Source organism: Myotis lucifugus, unplaced genomic scaffold (genome assembly GCF_000147115.1).
Source record: "Myotis lucifugus unplaced genomic scaffold, Myoluc2.0 scaffold_10, whole genome shotgun sequence".
NCBI classification, from domain to species: Eukaryota; Metazoa; Chordata; class Mammalia; order Chiroptera; family Vespertilionidae; genus Myotis; species Myotis lucifugus.
This window is the reverse complement of record NW_005871058.1, coordinates 10,340,256-10,365,084: the sequence shown is the minus strand read 5'-3', so window position 1 is coordinate 10,365,084 and position 24,829 is coordinate 10,340,256. Positions and strand designations below refer to the sequence as shown.

General features: G+C 37.1%; 1 protein-coding gene, 1 long non-coding RNA gene and 1 pseudogene across 2 annotated transcripts in view; 2 read left to right on the top strand and 1 right to left on the bottom strand.

Annotated features, from left to right (window-relative positions):
* Positions 1-24,829, top strand: part of LOC102435583 (NKG2-A/NKG2-B type II integral membrane protein-like) — a 54,793-nt gene that overhangs the window by 4,249 nt on the left and 25,715 nt on the right. The window lies entirely within an intron of this gene.
* Positions 1,468-5,945, bottom strand: LOC102419765 (annotated as a pseudogene).
* Positions 18,333-19,162, top strand: LOC106696268. Its single transcript, XR_002828052.1, has 3 exons — positions 18,333-18,384; positions 18,517-18,615; positions 19,109-19,162. It is a non-coding gene; the product is annotated as an uncharacterized LOC106696268 (long non-coding RNA).

The window sequence follows — 24,829 nt, the reverse complement described above, 5'->3', positions numbered from 1 at the left end:
CATTTACATTTCCAGGCTTACCAAAATTATAAAAATTACAATTCTTACTCACTAAGCTGAGTTGAGAGGTAGGGGAGACATGGGAACAGCCTTAGATAAGAAGAACGAAAATTTGCTCTATTTTTACCTGAATCTCTAGCAGCTTTCCCAATAATTATAATTTCTTTTAGTTTTCAATCAACTTTCAGAGCTGTGAAATTTGTATTTTTGTCCTCTTCACTTAATTGTACCAGCACATTTTTCTAATTTGTCCACTGTGTAGCAATATATTGCAAATAGAAAGACAATAAATTAGAATTAAATTTATTTGTTTTTGTTTTCCATTTTTAAAATCATTTCTATTTTGGTTGCAAATTATAATTTACTTAGTTACTCAATATTATATTTGTTTCCATTTGAAGTCTCACAGCTTGCCATATAAAATATTGCCCTCAGTTTCAAACTGCCATGTAAGAATGTGATAAAAAGCAAATTATGAATTAAGATAATTATCTTCAGAGTATTCAAACTAGTGCATTAAAGCAACATTGATTAAAAGGGCAAGTGAGTTAATTGGAAAATGTAATTCCTTTATTAATGGCACAAAATGGTTACCTCTGTATGGAAATGAAGAACAGCTCAAAAGTTTATACATTTATATATTAAGCATTTGCAATTCCCATCCATGAAATACCTGTTAATGACATTTTATTATTTTTTGAGTTATTTGTCTTTTCCTTATTGACTGTTGGTGTTTTTAAAACATTCTGTATTCTGTTCTTTTATTGATTCTATTTATTGCAAATGTCTTTTTCAAGTTTGTGATATTTCCTTTTTACTTCCTTCTTGATACTTTCAAGAATCGATATTTAAAATTTTAACACAATCAAATTTATTAATGTTTCTCTATGACTCACGATTTTATATTAAAAATACTTTACTAAATATATTTGTATTTTTTCTAAACCTTTCTAAATTGTGTTTCTTGCATTTTAATTTTTAATTCATCTGTAATTGGATTTTATATATGGTGTGGGGAACAAATTAAAAATTTTTTCATGTAACAAAAAAATGTTATAAATTTTGAAACTTTTATCCAAAAGGTGTTCTTTAAATTGAGTTGTAAATAAAATCATGGTGATGCCAAGACAGCATAGATAGAGAATATAGTCAACAATATTCTAATAACCATGCATGGTGTCAGATGGGTACCAGACCCATTGGGGTGTTCACCTCAAAAGGTATACATGTGCCCAATCAACATGCTGTACACCTGAAACCAAAACAATATTGGATATCAATGGTAACTGACAAATCTTTTCTAAAGTTGCTCAAAAATTATTCTCAGTGTTTAATAGTACCAGAAACTGCATCCAAAATCTTAACATACAAATTAAAACCGAAAGCAAAATAATTGTAATATAATCACTTAACATAAAAAGGTTAAGAGTTTTGTTCCATTCTTCATTGCTAGCCACTTGTAGGTTTCTACAATTCTTTAATGGCTTGTGCATCACACAGCAACATGCAGGAATCCTTTTTGGATATTCTGCTGCCCTTGACAGTTGCTGATTGGCTTGTTGGACATGCACTCTGCACTTTCAACTTTGCCTTCTATGCTATCTATCACATCTCCTTGCTCATGATTTATCATTCACAAATCTTTAAATAGGTCATTTATATCCATAATAACAGCTTGAAATTGCCTAACAGAAGACTCTCATGAGACTCCTCTTTCCTAATTTCCTCATCCTGCACCTGCTCCTGAGGTTGAATTTAACTTTCCCAGGATATAAGATTCCTTTCTTCTGAGTTCTCCGGAACTAGCTCCCACCGGAGCAACAGACTCTTTCTATTTCTCATCAGCTTGCCTCTGGACCTTCGGAAAGTTTGTCAGTGAGTGAACTCAGTGTTAACTAAGTGATCCTTCTGTATTTCCTTTGACACTGTTCACTGGGGATGGTGGGCAGAGATCCAAACTCTTTTTATTTTTTAATGTATCTTCATTGTTGAAAGTATTACAGGTGTCCTCATTTCCTTTTCCCCCATTGACTCCCACCACCCTACCCCCACTTCCAGGCCTTCACAGGACTGTTGTCTGTGCCCATGGGCTATGCATATATGCATATAAGTTTCTCAGTTAATCTCTCCCTCCCCACCCACCAACCCCAGCCTCCCCTCTGAGATTCATCAGTTTATTCTAAGCTTCTATGTTTTGGGTCTGTTTTGTTCATCATTTAATTTGTTCATTTGATTCTACATATAGGTGAGATCATATGATACGTATCTTTCTCACTGGCTTATTTTGCTTAACACAATACTCTCCAGGTCTTCCATGCTGTCTCAAAGAGTAAGAAATCCTTCTTTTATACTGCTACATAGTATTCCACGGTGAATATACCATGCCTTTTATATCCACTCATCTACTGATGGGCACTTGAGCTGTTTCCACATCTTACCTATTGTAAATTGCACTGCTGTGAACACAGGGGTGCATACATTCTTTCTGATGCATGTTTTGGGTTTCTTAGGATATATCCCTAGAAATATTCCTAGAAGTGGGATCACTGGGTCAAATAGCAGTGCAATTTTTAACTTTTTGACGGAACTGCATACTATTTTCCATAGTGGCTGCACCAACTTGCATTCCCACCAGCACTGTACTTGGGTCCCCTTTTCTCCACATCCTTGTCATTTGTTGGTTTGTTGATGGTAGTCATTCTGATTGGTGTGAGGTGATACCTCATTGTCATTTACATTGGCATCTGTGTGATGATTAGTAACTTTGAACACTTTTTGTCTCTTGGCCTTCTGTATGTCAACTTTGGAGAAGTGTCTTTTTAGATCCTTTGTCCATTTTTAAAATGGTTTGTTTGGCCGAAACCAGTTTGGCTCAGTGGACAGAGCGTCGGCCTGCGGACTGAAGTGTCCCAGGTTCGATTCCGGTCAAGGTTATGTACCTGGGTTGCGGGCACATCCCCAGTAGGAGATGTGCAGGAGGCAGCTGATCGATGTTTCTCTCTCATCGATGTTTCTAACTCTCTATCTCTCTCCCTTCCTCTCTGTAAAAAATCAATAAAATATTTTTTTAAAAAATAAATAAAATAAAATGGTTTGTTTGTCTTCCTTTTGTTAAGTTGTATGAGTTCCTTATATAATTTGTATATAAACCCTTTATCAGTTGTATCATTGGTAAATATGTTCACCCATGCAGTGGGCTCCCTTTTCGTTCTGTTGAGGGTTTCTTTTTCTGTGCAGAAGCTTTTTATTTTGATGTAGTCCTATTTGTTTATTTTATCATTAGTTTCTCTTGCTCTGTAGACGTATCCACATGCTATGAGTGATATCTAAGATTTTGCTGTCTATGGATTCTTCTAAGATTTTATGGTTTAACAAATTACACTTAAGTCTTTTATCCATTTTGAGTTTATTCTTGTGTATGGTGTAAACTGCTGGTCTCATTTCATTTTGTTTTTGCATGTACCTGTCCAATTCTCTCCACATCATTTATTGAAGAGGCTGTCTTTACTCAATTGTATGCTCTTTACTCCATTGTATGCTCTTGCTTCCTTTGTCAAATATTTATTGAGGATAATGGTTTGGGTCAATTTATGTATTCTCCATTATGTTCCATTGATCTATATTCCTATTCTTGTTCCAGTACCAGGCTGTTTTGATTATAGTGGCTTTGTAGTATAATTTAATAGCTAGTATTGTGATCTCTCCAACTCTGTTCTTCTCTCTCAGATTTCTGTGGCTATTTGGGATCTTTTTTGTTTCCATATAAATTTTTGGAGTGTTTGTTCTAGGTCTGTGAAATATACCATTTTAATAGATATTGCATTGAATCTACATAGGGTTGCTTTGTGTAGCATGGACATTTTAATGATGTTGATTCTTCCAATCCATGAACACGGTATATACTTCCACTTGTTTATATCCTCCTCTATCTCTCTTTTTTAAAATGTCCTGTAGTCTTCTTAATACAGGTTTTTTTTTTCTCTTTAGGTGAGTATATTAATAGATATCTGCATTTTTTTTGCAATGGTTAATGGGATTTTTTTAAACATTCTCTTTCTGTGAGTTCATTTTGGTGTATAAAAATAACATAGATTTCTGTGTATAAGTGTTGTATCCTGCTATGTTGCCAAATATACTTATAAAATCTAGTAGTCTTTTAGTGGAGTCTTATGGGTTTCTATGTATAATATCATATCATCTTCAAATAATGACAGCACTACTTTTTCTTTTCCAATTTTGATGCCTTTTATTCCTTCCTGTCTTATCACTATAGCTAGGATTCCAGTACTATGCTGAATCAGAGTGGTGAAATCGGTTATCCTTGTCTTGTTCCTGGCTTAGGGTAATGGTTTTAGTTTTTGCCCATTTAGTATGATGTTGGCTGTAGGTTTGTCATAAGGCCTTGAAAGAGTTTTTATCAGAGTTGGATGTGGGATTTTATCAGATGCTTTTTCTGCATCAATTAATATTATATGATTTTTTTTTCCAATTTGTTTATATACTTTTCTGTTCCTTTGGCAAGTTTGTGAGAAGGCTGCTGCTTCTGTTGCAGCTGTTGCCTCGATTCACATGAATCTTGACGTGTGTCTAGTTGATTCAGAGACCACTGTATTTCCACAGAACATTGTGGGATCTTCTGGATGGTGGATATGCTGGGCCAGCTGGCTGGGGTCACAGCAACTTCTGCATGTGAGACATGGTTGGTTTGCTTATTCACTAATTGCATCAGATGTTGGTGGGCTGTGCATTAAACTAAGCAGTCACCCAACCTCCTCATTTTCATCCACTTTCTCCAGCAGTGGACCAACATAGTTCTTTGTATGAATTCAATTACCTAATTTCTCATAAAAATTTTTGTCTCATAGAATTTTTTGAACAATTTGATCCAATTAGCATGGATTCAACTCTACCACAGAAACAATAGTAATTTGTTGGTGTGGAGATATGGCTTAACTTCCTTTTCCAAACCGTAAGTTTCTTAAGAGCTTATATATTTTATGTCTTCATGCTTAAAGTCAGAAATTAATCTTAGAATTGAAAATCAATGCGTGAAGGATTACATTTAGTAAAACTTTGGTATAACATACTAATTCAGGCAAGGAGATATCACAGCGGTTCTCAACCTGTGGGGCACGACCCCTTTGGTGGTCGAATGACCCTTTCACAGGGTCGCCTAAGACCATCCTGCATATGAGATATTTACATTAAGAAAAGTAGCAACATTACAGTTATGAAGGAGCGATTGCTGGGGTGAGCCGTGTGCTCCTGGTTGCATGTTGGGTCACAATATGAGAAACTGTATTGAAAGGGCCAGAAGGTGAAAACCACTGAATTAGAGCCAACAGCCATTATATTAGAAAGTAGGTTTTATGAATATATATGTTCAAAAATTGACAACTTAGTTCACCTGTTTTTACAAATGTAATGACACATTTGTGTAATTAAAATGAAGTACATATGAAAAGTTTCATTTCACAGAAAAGTTTTCTGTATGTATTACTATAATTTAAAATTTATACTGAAAAGGTCTAGTAAATGCATGCATTCACCATTCGTGACAGGTAAACAAATGTACTTGGCTGGTGTGTGGCTTCAGCCCTCAGGCTTTAGGGCAACAGCACTAGCTAGCACAGGCGATGTGGTGTGATCATGTGCTAATCATTAGTAGTACCTTGTTTATGAGCTTTGACTCTTGGATTTCAATATATAGACTCTAGTAGTAGATATGTAATATTTATTTATGTCAGTGAAATTACTAAATTGTTTTTTCCAACATATGGCCTAGTTGTTAAAATTTTAAAAAAATAACGGTGAATCAAGAACAAAAAGAACCTGTTAATTTAATTGTACGTAAACCTTTTTTCAAACATTTAAAAATTACCAAGGTGTTAATTTCACATATGATATACAAACCTGAAATTTTGTCCATTAAATACATAGTACATTAAAGCAAGTGTTTACTGTAAACTAAATGTTTCTTATGAAATATAATAACAATTGTTCAGATTTAGATATGTAAATATTACTGTAAAGAGTTTATTCACTAAAATATCAGGTTATATGTGATCAGATTAATGATATATTATTTCTGTATTTCAGATCTGCAATAGCTTCAGGATTTCATAAGAATTGTACAATTGCAATGCTTGATTACCGCAGCCTCTATCCTGAATCCTGTTTAGAAAATCAAAGCTATGTTTGTAAGCACCAGCCACGTTGGCTTACCTAAATCTAGTATAATGTTACTCCCAACATCTAAAAATAACACATTTCTAGTTTCTTTAAAAGCACAGCAATTATTTTTGTAGAACTATTTTTAAGATAATATTTTGAGACCAGCTTTAGGTGCACAAGAAAATTAAGAGGAAGGTATTAAGATTTCCCTTATTCCTCTGTTCCACCCATGCAGAGCATCCCTTTAATAAACATCACTCAGCATCGTGGTACATTTGTTACTGAGAATGATTCTACTTTGTCTCTTCATAGAACTGAAAGTCCACAGTTTGGCCTGGCTGCTGTGGCTCAGTACTTGAGCATTGTCCCATGCACCAAGAAGTCTATGGTTCAATTCCTGATCAGGGTACATGTCTGAGTTACAGGCTTGATCCCTAGTAGGAGGTGTGCAGGAGTCAGCCTATCAATGGTCCTCTCTCATCGATGTTTCTAACTCTCTATTCCTCTCTCTCTAAAATCATTATGAACTTTTATTTCAAAATCTATAGTTTATCAGACACTTCATCCCTGGTATTACAGAGTTATTTTTAAATCTACATTTATGTCAATTAAAAAATATACATCCAGTTACATATTGTACACTTTTAAAACTTCCAATATTCACTAAAATAAATCATGTACATATTATTAATTATAACATCAGAAACTGTTATTTCTTTCCTTGATTGTTTGGCTTATTGGATAGAGCATCAGCCTGCGGACTGAAGTGTCCTGGGTTTAATTCCAGGCAAGGGCGCATGCCCCGGTTGCAGGCTTGATCCCGGGGGGTGGGGGGTGGTGGTGGGAGGGCATGCAGGAGGCAGCGGATCAATGATTCTCTCTCATCGTTGATGTTTCTAACTCTCTCTCCCTCTCCCTTCCTCTCTGAAATCAATAAAAAAAATTAGAATGAACTCTTATTTTTAAGGTTGCAATAACATGAATAATTGAGCAAATATTTTCAAATTAATTTACTTGACCTAGACTTTAAAAGTTCAAAATGGGGACTGAACATCCCAGGGTCACAAGGTGTATAAGTGTGTTGAACCAGAAGCGAAAAACCAGGGAAAGTTTGATTCAAAAAATTATTAACTACTTGTTGGTGAGAGAGGGGAATAAAAGAAAATTACAGAGTGTAATTTAAGGAATTACATATATATATATTGAATATATATATATTTTAAATGTAATTTAAGGAATATTACCAAAATGAAAACCACATGGGTGCCAGGTTTTGACTTCATTGCAGACAGTGTCACTACAGAAAGCTTTATGGCAGGTATGCTCACTGGACGGAGGTGGGACAGAGCAGTTCCAAGTCCGCTGGCCCACACTGGTGAGGATGGATCTCGTTATGACTAACAAGCAGAAAGGCCTCCCTGCCACAGTGTCAGCAGGCAGAGGCTGGAGGAGAGGGAACTGGGACCAGCCACAAACACCTGCTGGAGGGGGAACGGCACAGGAACATCCTGCATGCGTGCAGCTGTTAACCACATCTCTGTAGCCAAAAAGAGAACTCACCATGAAACCAGCAAGAAGAGCCCTTTCTCTGGCATGTCTCTCTTGTGCCTTTTACTAGCAAAACATCAGGTGAGCTGTCAGGGAGAAAACGTTTATAAGACCTAGCACCATTAACTCACAAAAGGCAGTGAAGATAGATTTGGAGCCCAGAGTAATAACTTCTTAATTGATACTCAATCTTATTATGCAACAACCCCAAGGTTTCTATAGAAAAGCCATTTAAATATGCCCCACTTATTCATAATATGGAACCAACACATATATCTTCTAAATCTATTTTGGTGCAGCATTATCCATCATTAGAGTCATTTTTTGGTGCAGACTGGTGGTTTTACTGGGTAATAATCAGAGACCTTTGGTATATTTTACATGTCTCTTTTTTTCTATTGGATTTTAGATATTTTGGAAGGTATTTCGTTTTATTAAAATTTTTGTCTCCCCCCTTTTGACACTCCTAATTACTATGCTTTAGAAGCATGTTTGATGGACACAATAGAGTGTGAAGTTATGAAGAAAATAAAAATTAAAAGGATACAATATCTGTGTGAGTGAAAGAGTTAATTATTGACAGAATGGGGGATGAACTTTAGTAATTTGACACAATCCTTCAGATATTTTTATTATAATTCAATTACAAGTGGAAGAGATCCTGCACTCGCTTAATGATTGCAAAATAAAGTAATAGTCTATGTGCATTTATCTCTTTGGATATAGATCTTGTCTTTATATTCTGTACATTTATTCCTTAGATTTACATAGAGAAAATATGTCAATATTCAAGATTAGATTGTATCTAATTCCTGAAGTTGCATTACCAACAATCTGGTTGCATTGACATTTAAACACCAGCATTTATTTTATTCATTTATTTCTCATTTACCCATTTGTGGTTTGGTTGGCTTTTAGTTGATGTAGGCTGGGCATGTATGGGCTCAGCTCAAAACTATAGATAAAGTTCATATCTTCTTTTTATATTTTATTCTCTGAACAGTGGGCTACCTGGTTCATAACCTCATAGCAGTGATTAGCAACTCTCAGCATGGCTAGCAGAAATGTGCTTCTTGATGCCTGAACTCAGAATTCATAATCTGTTGCTTTCCAGATCACATAATATTATCAAAACAAGTCACATGGCCAAGCTTCTTAATTGTCTACTATGTATACTCTTCTCATAGTGGTCAGAGGCGGAAAAATGTAGATTCTACCAAAACTAGTCTAATCTACAAGAATAGCCGTAGGAAGACAGGGATTAAAGAGTAGTGCACTAGCAGTTAGAACCAACTGTAGGAGTTATGGAAATCCCAGAAGTCAGAATATAAAATACGCACATACTTTGTAGTCACATGGTTCCTCACATGATCTCACTATTGCCAGATATACGTTTCTTAGTATTTGAACTAAATTAATTAACACATTAATATTATTTCTTCATGTAAAAATTTATCTCAAATTTAAAGTACAAATTACCAATATAATTTATCAAATTTTCAGGACAAGTCACAAGATTAAATGATCTGGAGATTAAGTCTGAATAAGAAATTAGTTGATCAAAGCCAATATTTTCAAATAAAACTAATCAGACTTCCTGGGATAGTCTTGGGAAATGGTGACTTTTGTGTATGTAATTAAGTTTCATTCATCTCAATTGCTATTTCTCTAATATAAAATGATTACAACACGCAGCATCATAGTGATTGAAGAGTTTGTGTAAACTTCTCTACTTGTCACGGATATTCAGCATAAATAACAAAAAGACAAATAAGAAACAAGGTATTAGAGATGGAGAATCTCCTTGAGACCAGGAGAAGACTGGTATTTTGTGATGAAGAGGGGCAAATTTATCGACATTGCTGGTTTTCACACCAACTTCATATCTTTGTCCAAATATTACATTCCCAATAGACACAGATGGAATTTCAGTTTCCTCTCACAGATGATATGGTCAATTCCTCTTACTTTGTTCAAAATGTTTTCATACAACATTTATTATCATCTCACATTATATATTTTACTTTTCTTCTGACATGCACCACAAATATTTATTCTATCACAGTTCTGGAAGCTTGAAGTCAGAAATCAAGGTATCAAAGGTCTATTTTCACTTTGAAGACTCTAAAGTAGACCCTGTGCCCTGCATTTCTCTTCATTTTGGGTATAGCTCTGAGTCCTAGGCATTCATTGGCCTAAGGGGATATTATTCCAATCCTTTCCTCATTCATCTCATTGTTCTCCCTGTGTGTCTCTGTCTCTGTGTCCAATGTCCCTCGTCTTATACATTTCATATCTATTAATTAAGGCCCATCCTACACCAGTATGACCCCATCTTAACTTGGTTATATATGCAAAGGCCCTAGTCCCAAGTAAGGTCACATTCACCGCCTCTAGTAGACATCAATTTGGGGTTGAAGGGTTGTGGGCATGTGATACTAGAAAGTGACTAAAAATAGTAGGTAATGCCCAAATCTTTCGTTTGGTTATCATTGTAACTAGAAACAGAATTTGTTTTAGTGTTTGTGAAAACTCAATTTCAACCATATATATGAAAGTTCGGTAGAAGAGATGGGGAGAAATGTCTTGGTATAAAATCAGAAGAAACAGTTTACTTAGAATTCATCTCTCTTTGACATTTCAAATTGTTCGTTCTTAACACTTTAAAATATAACAACTCAAACCCAAAGAAAACTGGTTTTATAGAGACTAATGACAATTATTTGGAAACTAGAGGCCCGGTGCACAACAATTTGTGCCCCTGGGGGGAAGGGGGGCCCCACAGCCTGGCCTGTGCCCTCTCGCAGTCTGGGACCCCTTGGGAGATAATGACCTGCTGGCTTAGGCCTCCTCCTGGGTGGCAGAGGGCAGGCCCAATCCCTAGGTGCAGCCCCTGGTCGGGCTCAGAGCAGGGCTGATTGGGGAGTTGGGGCACCGCTCCCTGTCATGCACAGATTAGGGAGGATTGGGAGGTTGCAATGCCACCGTCAGTTACGTTCAGAGTAGGGCTGATTGTGGGGTTGGGACACCGCCCCCTGTCACACTCAAGGCAGGGTCGATGGGGAGGTTGCGGCCCCACCCCCTGTGACACACAGAGCAGGGCCCATCAAGGGGTTGGGGCGCCGCCCTCTATCATCCACAGAGCAGGGCCGATCAGGGGGTTGGGGCGACGCCACTGTCACACTCAGGGCAGAGCCGATGGGGAGGTTTGGCTCTACCCCATCACACACAGAGCAGGGCCCATGGGGGGGGGAGAGGTTGGGGTGCCGCCCTCTATCACCCACAGAGCAGGACCAATCAGGAGGTTGGGGCGCAGCCACTGTCACACTCAGGGCAGGGCCGATCAGGGGGTTGGGGTGCAGCCACTGTCACACTCAGGGCAGGGCCGATCAGGGGGTTGGGACGCCGCACCCTGTCACACACAGAGCCGCAGGGCGATCAAGGGGTTTGGGCGCTGCCCCCTGTCACGCTGATCCCGTGCTGGGAGGCATTTTACCCTTTTACTATATAGGATAGAGGCCTGGGGGCAGGCTGGTTTGCCCTGAAGGGTGTCCTGGATCAGGGTGGGGGTCCCCACTAGGGTGCCTGGCCAGTTTGGATGAGGAGATGATGGCTGTTTGCAGCTGGTCACACAGCCTTCAGGGTATGGATCCCCACTGGGGTGCCTGGCCAGTCTGGGTGAGGGGCTGATGGCTGCCTTAAGGCTGGCAATTGACTGAAGCTCCCAACCGCTCCTTTTTTTCTTTTTTCTTTTTTTATTCTGGGCCATCTTTAGCTCTGGCTCTAGCTCTGAGGCTTCTGCTGCTGGTTTGTTTGCATTCTATAATCGAAACAATGTATAACTCCAGCTCTCAGATCCCTGCGGTTTTGTTTAGCTTCTATATTTGTTACAAAGTTTCAAACTGCCAGCTCAGAGGCTGGCAGCGCAGGCAGGGAATGTTGGAGTCCTCCTTCACTGAAGCAAGCAAGCCTCATGTTCGCTTCCAGCTGCCTGGCTGCCGGCCGCCATCTTGACTGACAGTTAATTTGCATATACTCACTGATTAGCCAATGGAAAGGGTAGCGGTCGTACGCTAATTACCATGTTTCTCTTTTATTAGTGTAGATAATTATCTCCTACACAGGTGCACATATATCACGTTTGCATGACACTTAAATTGCTTCATTTTACCAACAATGTATATTTTATTCTTTCTACATATTAAAGTCTTCCATTCTTTTAGGAGTCAATAAGACAGAGTACAAAACTGGCCTCTATTACCAAAAAATAAATGGTATTAGAAGTCAGTTAACTGAAATTTTTACCATAGAGGGGTGGAAAAATCAATAAGATATATAAAAATTCATAAGATATCTATGATGTAAAATTACAGCGTCTCATCTGCATGTAGATTATTGAGCTAGTTCACAGTTAATACAATGGCTATAGTCTACATTTCCTTAAGCAGACCGTAATTTCCTTAACCCAAGTCAATCACAGGTTAGATATCTTCAAAATTGTAATTTGATTTTTTGGCAAATCTCATCTTTATTTTACTTATATTTTCAAAGACATAGATTAGCAATTTATAGAGTTTACAATGTGTTTGTTTTATTACTGGTTTAGCATGACCTACTACTCTTTCATAGTCTTCAAAACACTCATTCTACCTAATAATAGATAAACATGTAAATTGACCATCACTCCACTATGCCTACCAGCCAAACAGGAGAGTATGCAAATTAACCCAATAAAGATGGCGGTTAATTTGCATATGTAGGCACGAAATGGCGGAACAAAGACTGAAGACTCCAGCCAGAGCAGTGAAGGCCTGGGTCCCGGGTGTTGGAGGAAAACTGGTGCCTGTAGCCAGGGGAAGGGAAAGCCTATTGCATGAATCTTCTCATGCAACGGGCCTCTAGTCACCTATAAATGATAACATTTGCTTAAAAGATACTTTTGTATTAACCCCACGAAACGTGCAGAGACCAGACTGAGTGGTAATTCTTTGTTCCTTCATGCTTCAGAGTTCAAAAGATCATATGTTCATGTTATCCTATAACATTTACTGGTTCTAACAGTTCGGGATAGATTATAAAGGCAGAGAATAAAAAAACTAACTACAGAAAAAGAATGGCAATATAAATTTTACCTGAGACCAGATAATTTTCTTTTGAGTGAACATTTCCCAGAAAACTCATTTTAGACTAATTGGCAAAGCTATGCCAGTTGGTTACAAAGCAAAAAGGATTATTGTTCCTCTCTCCAATGATGTACTGCAAATAATCTCCTTGATGACATAAACACATTTCTCCATTTTATTCATAAAGAAAACTAAAAATGGATGAGATAAAAATTAATCTTAGAACCTTAAATAATTTAGCTATTTTCTCTCAAAACAGGATTAACTACTGCTAACCAACTCCCCCCACCTGTTTGCCCCCCAAATTAATAAAGCATACCATATTTGTCAGAGAAGGTTGTTGTGTTGGCTTTCTGTTCTTTTGTGAGAATGAAATGCATGTTTTAAAATGAAATGCATGTTTTCATCCCATAATTTTCAGACCTCAATTAACTTCTCAGAATATATCAGGTAATAAGTAATGTCATTGTTCACAGAGTTTTCAAATGATTTATTTAGAGGATGGGATAAAACCATATTATAGAATTTATTTTTCATCTTTTACAAGTGTAATTTTATTTAATTTTGTATTTTATCTTATTGTTCAAAGTATTACAAATAGTAGTACATATGTCCCCGTTTTTTCCCCATTGATCTCCCCCTGGCCTCCCCTACCCCCCAGCACATGCTCTCATCCCACCCTCCCTGTGTCTTGTGTCCATTGGTTATGCTTATATGCATGCATACAAGTCCTTTGGTTGATCTCTTACCTCGTCCTGCAACAATCCCCAGTCTTCCCACTGTAATTTGACTGTCTGTTTGATGTTTCTCTGCCTGTGAATTTTTATTTTTTATTACAGTTGACATTCAATGTTATTTCACATAAGTTTAAGCTATTGAGCCTAGGTGTTAGACATTTATGTAATTTATGAAGTGACCCCCAAATAAGTTTATTACCCATCTGGCACCATATATAGTTATTTCAATATTATGGACTATATTCCCTAGGTTGTATATAACTACCAATTTATAGAATTTTCTTTTAGAATTTTTCAAATTCAGCAAGGGTGCCTCTCAATGAAAAATTTTATAATCTGTGGTTTATTTTGTTATCATTTTTACCCTTTGGTGAGAATATTTAAGTTCTATCTCTTAGTAAATTTCAACTATAAAATACACTGTTATAGACTTTAGTCCCCTGTCATAGATTAGATCCTTAGGCCTTACTCATCTTATAACTGAAAGTTTGTACCTTTTTACCAACTTCACTTATTTTCTCCACCCTCCCCCAACTTCTGGCAACCAGTTTTTAATGAATTTCATATTTTTTAATTCTACATATAAATAATACCATGCAGTATTTCACTTTCTCTGTTTAGCTTATTTCACTTAGCAAAATGCCTTCAGGTTCATCCTTATGACAAATCACAGAAATTTCTTGTTCTCATGGATGAATAATAATCCTCTGTGTGTGGAATATTTTCTTTATTCATTCATTCACTGAAGACACCTAGATTGCTTTCAAACATTAATTATGGTGAATAATGCTTCCATGGACATGGGAGTACAGATATCTCTTTGCAAATAATTGTGTTACCCTGACTGGATATCTCAGTTGGTTAGAGAATTGTCCCCATATGCCAAGGTTACTGGTTGATCCCTGGTCAGGGCATACACTAGTACATAATCTCACTCATGTTTGAAATATAATGAACAGCGTAAACTGATGAACAAAAACACATCCAGAGACAAAGAAGCATTGATCAGACTGTCAAACCTAAGAGGGAAGGTAGGGAAGGGTGGTGGTAAGGAGGAGAGATCAACCAAAGGACTTGTATCCATGCATATAAGCCTAACCAATAGACACAGTCACAAGTGGGGTGAGGGCATGAGTGGGGGGAGGGGTGAATGGGGGGGTAAGGAAACATATGTAATCCTTAATCAATAAAGAAAAAAAAAGAATCAAACAATGCTACAATGCTTTTCTGTTTTTTGTGTATTGGGTGTTGTTGTTGTTTTTTGGTAATAGTTGCACAATTCTGTCAATTTATTAAAAAATTTTAAACTTTAAAAAAATTCAATAAATTAAGTAATTAAAAATCATTAAAAAAAGACTAAAACAACAAGTTGATTTCTTTCTATTATCTATCTATCTATCTATCTATCTATCTATCTATCTATCTATCTATCTCTAATCTCTTTGCCTTCTCTATTTTGAAAATCAGTCAATAAATTTAAAACTATAAAATAATTGTGTTGTTTCTTTGGATACACTTTCAGAAATGAGATTGCTGGATCATATGGCACTCCCAATTTTAATTTACTCACTAATGAAGATAAACATTTCCTCTATTCTGGATGTAATATGAGAAAGGTGAAAAATTCTATCTGATTCACACTAGATAATTTAAATGCAATGTTTCATTTCTTCTAATGGTCATGGGTCATGTGTTTTCAAAGTCTACTATTTCTGCTTCCGCAGCTATGGTCAAGTGAAATTTTTAAAAATTACATTTGTTTTCCTCCTACATTGTTAGACTTGGGTTTTGTCATTTACAACAAATATTTATATTGAAATATAAACTATTAATTATAATTTAAATATGAATTAATAAACAATATGAGTATTAATTTAATATTTCAATTTTATACATATGGTATAGTTCAGTGTTGCTTAATGTCTTATACATCACAGACATTTATTAATATCAGGAAAATTTATATTTCTAATATACAAATAATAAAATTAAATACAACAATTTTAAAAACAAGAGAGTGTGAGAAGATACATTTGAGAATAAATATTTGTGACAGTTACTATGTGTTGAAAATGTAGTAATTCTTCAGACTATTAGTTACAAACATCATTAAGTAGCTATTGTTAATGAAATATGGTTTTAGATTTATTCCACTATAATTAAAATAGCATAATGAGTGTATAAGTAAAATGAGGTAATGCCATTATTTAGCAACCTTGTCTAAGAATAGAACTTAAACATCTGAGATACTCTTCACGAGGCCTAAGATTTGTGATTTTAAGATGAAATAAGTTAACAGCATGAATGGTCACGTCTTTTGTCCTAGAAATCTTTTAGAATATGAAAATAATTTCTCAGAGGCACTTACCAATGAATAAAGTGACGCACTACAAGCTCAAAGTCTCCTACATTCAGAAGATGTGTGATGAGATAAATCATCTTCAAAATTGCCCAAGTGTAAGAATTTCCTGTTCAAACTCTAAGTGACACAGTGATGAGAAATCTACTTTTTTATACTTTGGATTCACGCTCAGTCTTCACAGGCCAGTCAGTGGAGACCACAGACATTGTTTACAGGAGTGACCTGGCCTCCCACTAAAGGATTCATAACTTACTGGCTTCCAGAGGTATGTGAGTCTACTCTCCTGTCTCTCTCCTGGCCCAATTCATTTAATGGGAAATTACAAATTCTAGATGTGGTACTAATGAAGTACAATTCACATACATTCAAATAAAATAAAACATTGGTATTCTTATTTGTACAATTATGGGTAAAAAGAGTAAAATATGAAATATGTTGGTAGATATCTTAAAATATTCAAATTTGTGCCTGTACAAAATTACTAAAGAGCATACGTAATGTATATTTGGGCTTGAAAATCAAATAAAATCCCATTGTATTTTGTATTTTGTAATTAAAAGATATAATTATTAATGTATATTATTTCATATTTATCCCAGATTTTAGAAATAAATTCTTAAGAAGAACTGATCAAGTCATGAAGGTAAAACATAATTCCTCACACATACACTTCTATTAAATAAAATCAGTGTGATTTGCAATAAAAATCAGGATTTAGTATTCTCGGTAAAATGTTTAAACTTTTAAAAACCTTTGTTGTTGAATATTTAAACTTAATTATAAACAATCAACATACTTTTTAGAAATTGAACAACACATGCAAAAAGATGCCACACTGATAAGAGACTCCTGTCTAATGAATTACATTTTCATTGTCTGATATGAATCAGAAATAGTAACAAGACAATTGTGTTGAAATAATTAAAACAAGTAACCTACTGAGAGTTCATAAATATCAGATTTAGTGTTATCTTTACATGCATTGTATCTCAAAATATTTTATTACCACCTTAGATTAGTGAGCTAGGTTGTTAAACACTAAATAACTTTTAAAGGTAATACATAATAAATTTCAAAGCCAGAATTTATTCTAGATCTCACTGACTGCAAGCCCATTGACTGAATTATTGAATAAATTATCAGAGTTATTAAATTTGCCTACTCACTAAAGTCACCTTCACTGACTTTGATAGCCCTAGGATTTTTCAGGAAGTTTGCACCAACAATGTTCCTCCATAAATGATATACACATTTATTAATCGTTTTATGGTTTCATATCTTATCAATTAAATAAATTTTAAGTTACTTGTGTAAAATTAGTATTTTTAAGAATCCTTTTACTTTCTATTGCTTTTATTATTTGTAAGTTTTGGATACCTTTAGAGTGTCATGTAGCATTTTTCAGCATATAAAATATTTTCTTAAATTATAATGATTTCTCAGAATTCCACAATTATTTAAAATATCACATGATATTTTAAAATATCATTTGCCTTTTTAATAAGTAAATATAAGCGACTAAATAAAATTAATTTATTACAGAATAGTACTAGATATCCTAATACTATTATTCCCTCAACTTTAAAACACTCAATCTGTAACCATAGACTGTCATAAAAATTGGTGCATCACTTTTTTTCTATACAGCATTTTAATTTTCAAAGTTATTCTAATTGCATTAAAATGTTTCAGTGGAATCTGACTTTAATAATGATATCATTATTCTGATTTTCCTTATTCTTTGTTAACTTCTTACTTTTCATTGCTTCAACCAATAATATTATGTTAAACATAGAATATCATTTTAAGAACTATTATTCTATCATGAAACACATTTAAATCACTATGTAAATTAGAACAAGACTTCACATTGGTCAAATGCAAAGTGAGTACTGCTACTATCTCACACTCCACCCACAACGACCATCCTTGGGGTCTTGTCATTGTTCACATCATTTACTAATTACTTAAGTACTGTTGTCACAGGCACCATCCCTGTCATTACCCAGCCTCAGAGATGGATGTCCAACAAGAAAATGACTCAGAAATGAATCTGGCTGAGGACTTAAGGAGACAGCAAGTGAAAGGTAAGGGCATGAACAGCTCCATTGTACCATCTGAACAATAAATATTCTGTGTGGGAATAAACTTTCAAGTGCTTTCAAGACCTTCAGTGGAATTACAAGGATGACTAAAGCAAAGGTGACACATTTAATAGACACACAGTATAATTGTTCTAGGATGTGCACCTGGGATATAGAGGTGTGCAAAAGAGTAGGGAATTAGCTCACATATGTTTTCATTTGTAAGGGTCAGAGCTTAAAGCTGGATCACAGTATTCAAATATGAAATCTGAGGGCTGATTTCATTGAGGCGCTGTTGTAAGGTGTCGTCTTTGACCAACATCTCATGGAGAATCATGTTTTCAGGAAATGAAATGGTACATCTGAGAGGAAGATTCCACTGCTAGATATGGTTTCAGGATTCGACTTTATGATTCGCTGTGCACCTGGGTTCTCGTATACGTAAACTGTCTAAATAATGTCTCCATCTCTCCTTTCTCTTCCTGCAGATTCACCATCACCTCCAGAGAAGCTCTTTGCTGGGGTCCTGGGAGTTATCTGCCTTATCTTGATGTACAGTGTAGTAAGAGTGATACCTTTTATGCCTGGTAAGTTTTTGGAAGATTTTAGGGAAACATCATTTTAAAGAATCTGAATGCTTCTAATCACTTCATAATACAGTATTACAGAATAGAATTCTCATTTTAATGTATACATTTAGATAAATGTGCTATGCTGAATTTGTCAAATGCATAAAAAATAGAATGATTTGTAGAACAAATTTTACACATTTATATATTCTGATTTCATAACTTAAATATAAATTCTATAAGAATCCAAAAGACCTTACTAAGAAATGCAAATTAATTCTTGATATTGGGTAAGCCCATACTGTAAGAGATGGTAAAGTTTGTTCCCATAGGCTTTTAAAATATTTTCCTTTAAATCTGCATTACTTTATTCATTTTTCTTAGTAAATCAATATTGTTACACATAATTCTCATCATATACAATATTTTAAAAAACTTCAAGCTACAAACAAAAATTATTATGATTTATTTAGATTAATTACTTTTTAAACAATTACCTTAATTTTTTAAGGTACTGGTAAACTGGAGAAGAACAATTCATCCCTCAACGCAAACATCCTTAAAGGTACATAATAATTTTCAAAGTTCTGATATTAGCAAAGTTTATATTTTGTCTCTATCCTAAGCTAGGAAAGAAATGACAATAGACTTTTTGTGGGGGGAGAACATAAATTATGAAATGAGCAATAAATATTTACGAATAATTATAAAAAAGTATTTCTTCTTATACAACAATATGAAGGAGTGTTTACTTTAAGTCACCATACCCACTTTTGCCAATTATCTCAAAATTCCTACTGCTCTATTATGTTAAGACCAAATCTCATGCTATTCTAAAAAAAAGTGGTTTCATTCAATGACTTCCTGGATATTAGAGATTGAATACTTTTCTTTGTGTTATTTCTTTATGTGAGCACATGAATTAGGCAATAAGAGATGACTCTTCTCCCTGAGTGGGTGTATGAGTGTTTTTTATATGTATCAGCCAGTGAATGTGCATAAGTATTATGCACAGATATGTATTTACCTGTGTATATATGTAGATTAATTTTTTTATTCAAACTGAATACTCAGTTAAAAATTTATAATTTTTCTTTAGCATGTCATTTTGTTCACTGTCCACTGGAGTGGTTTACATATTCCAACAATTGCTATTACATTAGTACTGAAAAAAAATCATGGAATGAGAGTTTGCTGGCCTGTGCTTCTAAGAACTCTAACCTGCTTTACATAGATAATGAAGAAGAAATGGTAAGATTTAAATGTTTCCTTTTTATTTAAAAGTCTATTTTAGTTTATATTTATAGAATTCATTCATACTTTGTATATATTCATAGTTCATTTCTTTTCAAAACTAGCATTCATTGTTTGACTCTAATATTTTGTTTATATTTTATACCACTAGTGCACATTTGATAATTTCCAATTCTTACTTTCTCATAGATAACCATGCTTCTATAAATGCTTTTTTTCTAAAGTAAACTCTGCTATTTAATTTTACTATACATCAAGGAAACTGAAGGTATCATGATTGTGCAGATTAATTACAAACTTAAATGACCCATGTAATTACATACAAATCATGATATAGAATTCGCCAGTCCACAGTAGTCCCTCTTCTTTGTGTCTCCTTTAACATTCACATGATCTTTTTGCAATCTCTCCATTTAATTGCATTTATCTGTAATTTGTTAATTTTCACTGCTGTATTGTAGGGTCATGACATTTTTAATCTGTTCTACCCAAAATATAGGTTTTTAAAAAAAATATATGGGTATTATGAATAATTATTTTATGAAAATTCTTGTGTCTGTTTTTTCTCAAGTATTATATTGTATTTAAAACAATTTATAAATACTAATAAAAAGGGTAATATGCTAATTTAACCAGCCATCTTCTAGACATCCTTCTGGACAAAACCACGGTGGTGGGGACCAAGGCAGAGGCAGTTAGGGGTGATCAGGCTGGCAGGGGAGAGCAGTTAAGAGTGATCTGGTTGACCAGGAAGGCAGGTGACAGCAGTTAGGGGTGACCAGTCTGGCAGTGGAGAGTAACTAGGGGCAATCAAGCAGGCAGGCAGGTGAGTGGTTAGGAGCCAGCAGTCCTGGATTGTGAGAGTCAGTCGGATATCCCTGAGGGTCCTGGATTGGAGAGGGTGCAGGCTGGGCTGAGGGACCCCACCACACGTGCAGGAATTTTTTGCACAAGGCCTCAAGTATTACATATATTAAATATAATACATTATATTCATATACTATAAATATTATATTTATAATAATTTAATGATGATGTATAAATCTATAATAATAAAAGCATAATATGCTAATTAGAAGAGCTGAACAACCTTCCGCATGTCCTTTTGACGACCTTCTGGATGAGGCTGGGACTGTGAGGGCTGAGGCAAGCTACCATGGCTGAGGGCCAAGCCCCTTGCACAAATTTCGTGCATCAGGCCTCTAGTGTAATTATATTATTACTAGAGGCCTGGTGCACAAAAATTTGTGCACTCGGAGGGGAGGGGGGGTCCCTCAGCCTGGCCTGTGCCCTCTCGCAGTCTGGGACCCCTCTTGAGATAATGACCTGCTGGCTTAAGCCTGCTCCCGGGTGGCAGAGGGCAGGCCCAATCCCTAGGTGCAGACCCTGGTCGGGCTCAGAGCAGGGCTGATTGGGGAGTTGGGGCGCCGCCCCCTGTCATGCACAGGGCAGGGCAGATTGGGAGGTTGCGATGCCACCCCTAGTCACGCTCAGGGTAGGTCCGATTGGGGGGTTGGGGCACCACCCCCTGTCACACTCAAGGCAGGGGCGATAGGGAGGTTGTGGTGCCACCCCTGTCACACACAGAGCAGGGCCCATCAGGGGGTTGAGGAGCTCCCCCCTGTCACTCACAGAGTAGGGCCAAAAGGGGAGTTGGGGCACCGCCCCCTGTCACACATAGAGCAGGGCGATCAGGGGGTTGGGGCACCGCCATTGTCACACTCAGGGCAGGGCCAATGGGGAGGTTATGGCTCTACCCCGTCACACACAGAACAGGGCCAACCAGGGTGTTGGGGCGCCGCACCCTGTCATGAACAGATCGGGGCAGATAGGGAGGTTGTGGCCCAGCCCCCTGTCATGCACAGAGCCACAGGGCAATCAGGGGGTTTGGGCGTTGCCCCCTGTCACGCTGATCCCGGTGCCGGGAGGCCTCGCGGCTCCGCTGATGCCAGTCCTGGGAGGCCTCGCTGCTCCGCTGATTCCGGTGCTGGGAGGCATATTACCTTTTTACTATATAGGATAGAGGCCTGGTGCATGGGTGGGGGCCAGCTGGTTTGCCCTGAAGGGTGTCCTGGATCAGGCTGGAGGTCCCCACTGGGGTCCCTGGCCAGCCTGGATGAGGGGTTGATGGCTGTTTGCAGCTGGTCACACCCCCCTCAGGGTGGAGGTCCCCACTCGGGTGCCTGGCCAGTCTTGTTGAGGGGCTGAGGGCCGTTTTCAGGCTGGCGGGTGACTGAAGCTCCCAACCTGTCCTTTTTTTCTTTTTTTAATTCTGGGCCAGGTTTAGCTCTGAGGCTTGGCTCCAGCTCTGAGGCCTTGGCTGCTGAAAGCAGGTATCTGGTTTGTTTGGGTTCTATAACTGTAACACTGTTGCGGTCCTGCTCACTCCAGCTCTGAGATCCCGGCTGGCTGAAAGCAGGGATCTGCGTTTGTTCTATAATTGAAACAATGTTGCGGTCCTGCTGGCTGAAGCCCAGCAGGCTGAAAGCAGGTTTCTGGGGTTTTGTTTAGCTTCTATATTTGAAACAATGTTTCTTAAACTGCAAGCTCAGGGGCTGGCAGCGGCAGGCGGGGAACTTTGGCTTCCTCCGTCACTGAAGCAAGCAAGCCTCCTGTTAGCTTCAAGCTGCCCGGCTGCCGGCCGCCATCTTGGTTGGCAGTTAATTTGCATATCTCCCTGATTAGCCAATGGGAAGGGTAGCAGAGGTACAGCTAATTACCATGTTTCTCTATTATTAGATAGGATAATGGTATATGCAGATAGCTAAATTTGATTGGCCTCTATGAATCAGAATGAAATTACAGAGTCATAAGTATATGTATATGCCAAATTTATTAGATTATCCCAACATTTTCTAGTTTATTATGTAAATAGACATTTTATCCAAAAAATTCCATGATCCAAGATTTAGTACTGTCAGAATGTTCAAAGGTATACATTCTGATCATTATATAAAAGTACCATTTTGACATAAGTAGGCATTTTTCTGATTACTAATGGATAGAACACTTCTTTCTGGGCTCTAGTTCTTATGGAATTACTAGAGGCCCAGTGCATGAAATTCGTGCACAGGGGGTTGGGGTCCTCAGCCATGCCTGTGCCCTTTCACACTCCGGGAGTCCTCAGGGGATGTCCGACTGAGACCACGAAGGTGGGCCACTGCGCTTGCCCCCTGGTGGTCAGTGTGTGTCATAGCGAACTGATCATTCTCTGGTTTGGTTAATTTGCATATTATCTTTTTATTAGATAGGATAAGTCTATTTCACAATAATTTCTTTTATATTTTATTTTTCAAAAAGCATTTGAGGTGGCCACTTTTTGAGATGCCTACCTGAAACTTTCTACTGGAACTAGAAGTTAAAGGTTGAAGGTAAAGGAAGCAAGATGGCTGCTAACGTGTCTTATTATCCTAGAGGCAGAAGGTTACAGCCTCATCATCCCATTGAATTGAATTCTTTTCTTGCGGACTCCTCTTCTTAAACTTCTCATTTCTTTCTTCTATTGTCTCTTTATCCTGGCTCATCCTTTTTAAAATTTCTCTTGCACCCATTCTCTCTCTCATTTTTAAAAAAAAGTATTTTCTTTTCTGCTCTCCTTTGAAAACTTCTTTTTCTTTATCCCTTTTCCCCAACTCTTGTTACTCTTCCCTCCCCTTCCCATTCTCCACCCTACTACAACCCATCCCTTCTTTTACCCTCTATTTACTGACCACGATTAATATTTTTCATTTCTTCTCTTTCCTTTTCTAACTCTCTACTTTTATTACTTACTGGTTTCTCCTTTTTCAAATCAGTTCTATCTACCTGTGCATGTGTCTATCTATCTATTCATCCACACACCTACTGAGCTATCTTTATTGTATTTTTTATTAACTTTTTAAAAATCTTATCCCCTTCACACACAATTGTATTTGACTTCGTTATTGGATTCTCCCTCTCATATAATATTTCCTCTCCCCTTTATGTAACACTTTTTCCTACGTACTCATCATTTATAAACTTTTCTTTGCTCCTTATTTCCTACCTCTGTTCCATCATCCTTTTTCCCATCTTCCTCCTACCCTCGCTCCCTCCCCACATTCCTTCTTCCCTTTACTTTTACCCCTGCCCTTCCTCTCCTTTTCCTTCCTTCGCGCCTTAATTCCTTTCTTCACTTCCTCCCTCAGACCTGCTTTGCTCCCTCCCCCATTTCTTCCTTCTTCCCATTCTCCTTTTAAGCTCTACTAGCTCCCCTTTAAAACTTTCATTCCCTCCCTCTTTCTCTCTCATCCTACCTTTCCCATACATTCTTCTCTACTTACTTTCACTTTTTAAATATCTATCTATCTACCTGCCTAATTATTCACTCTCATTTATCTCTTTCTTTTCTGACTCCTACTATTAAAATCTGGGGAGTGTATACTGGAGAGTATGCAACTATACTTGATTTTCATTATAGCTCCTACAGTTCACTCATACATCCTCTTTCTTTCTTTAACTCTGCTCTCTACTAACTCCTTTATAAAGTTCTTCCCTCCCTCCTTCCCTTCTTCTCCATCCTCCACCCTCCTCCCTCACTCTTTTACGCTTTTTACAGGCTAATTACAAAAAAATGTTTTCTTCTCTCTCTCTTTCTATGCTTTTTGTCCTGTGTTAGTACTGACTTCTCCACTTAAAAATCACAATCAATAAAAAGACATTTTAAAAAACCACCCTGTACTCAATTTTCTTACTAACTCCTCCTTTTAAACTTCCCTCACTCTCACATTCTGTTTCTTTCTTGTATTTAACTACAAGTAGCCCTGCACATGAATCTGTGCACCAGTAGCTCGCCTATAGTTCTCTGCTGCCCTCCAGTAGCTCTCCACCCACTGCCCCTCCCCCGCCTCATAGCTTGCTGCCCTGTCCCCTCTTGCAGCTCTCTGCTGCCCGCTTATAGCCAGGAGCTCACTTCCACACCTCTTGTAGCTCCCCCCACCTCCCCACCCCCCCATAGTTT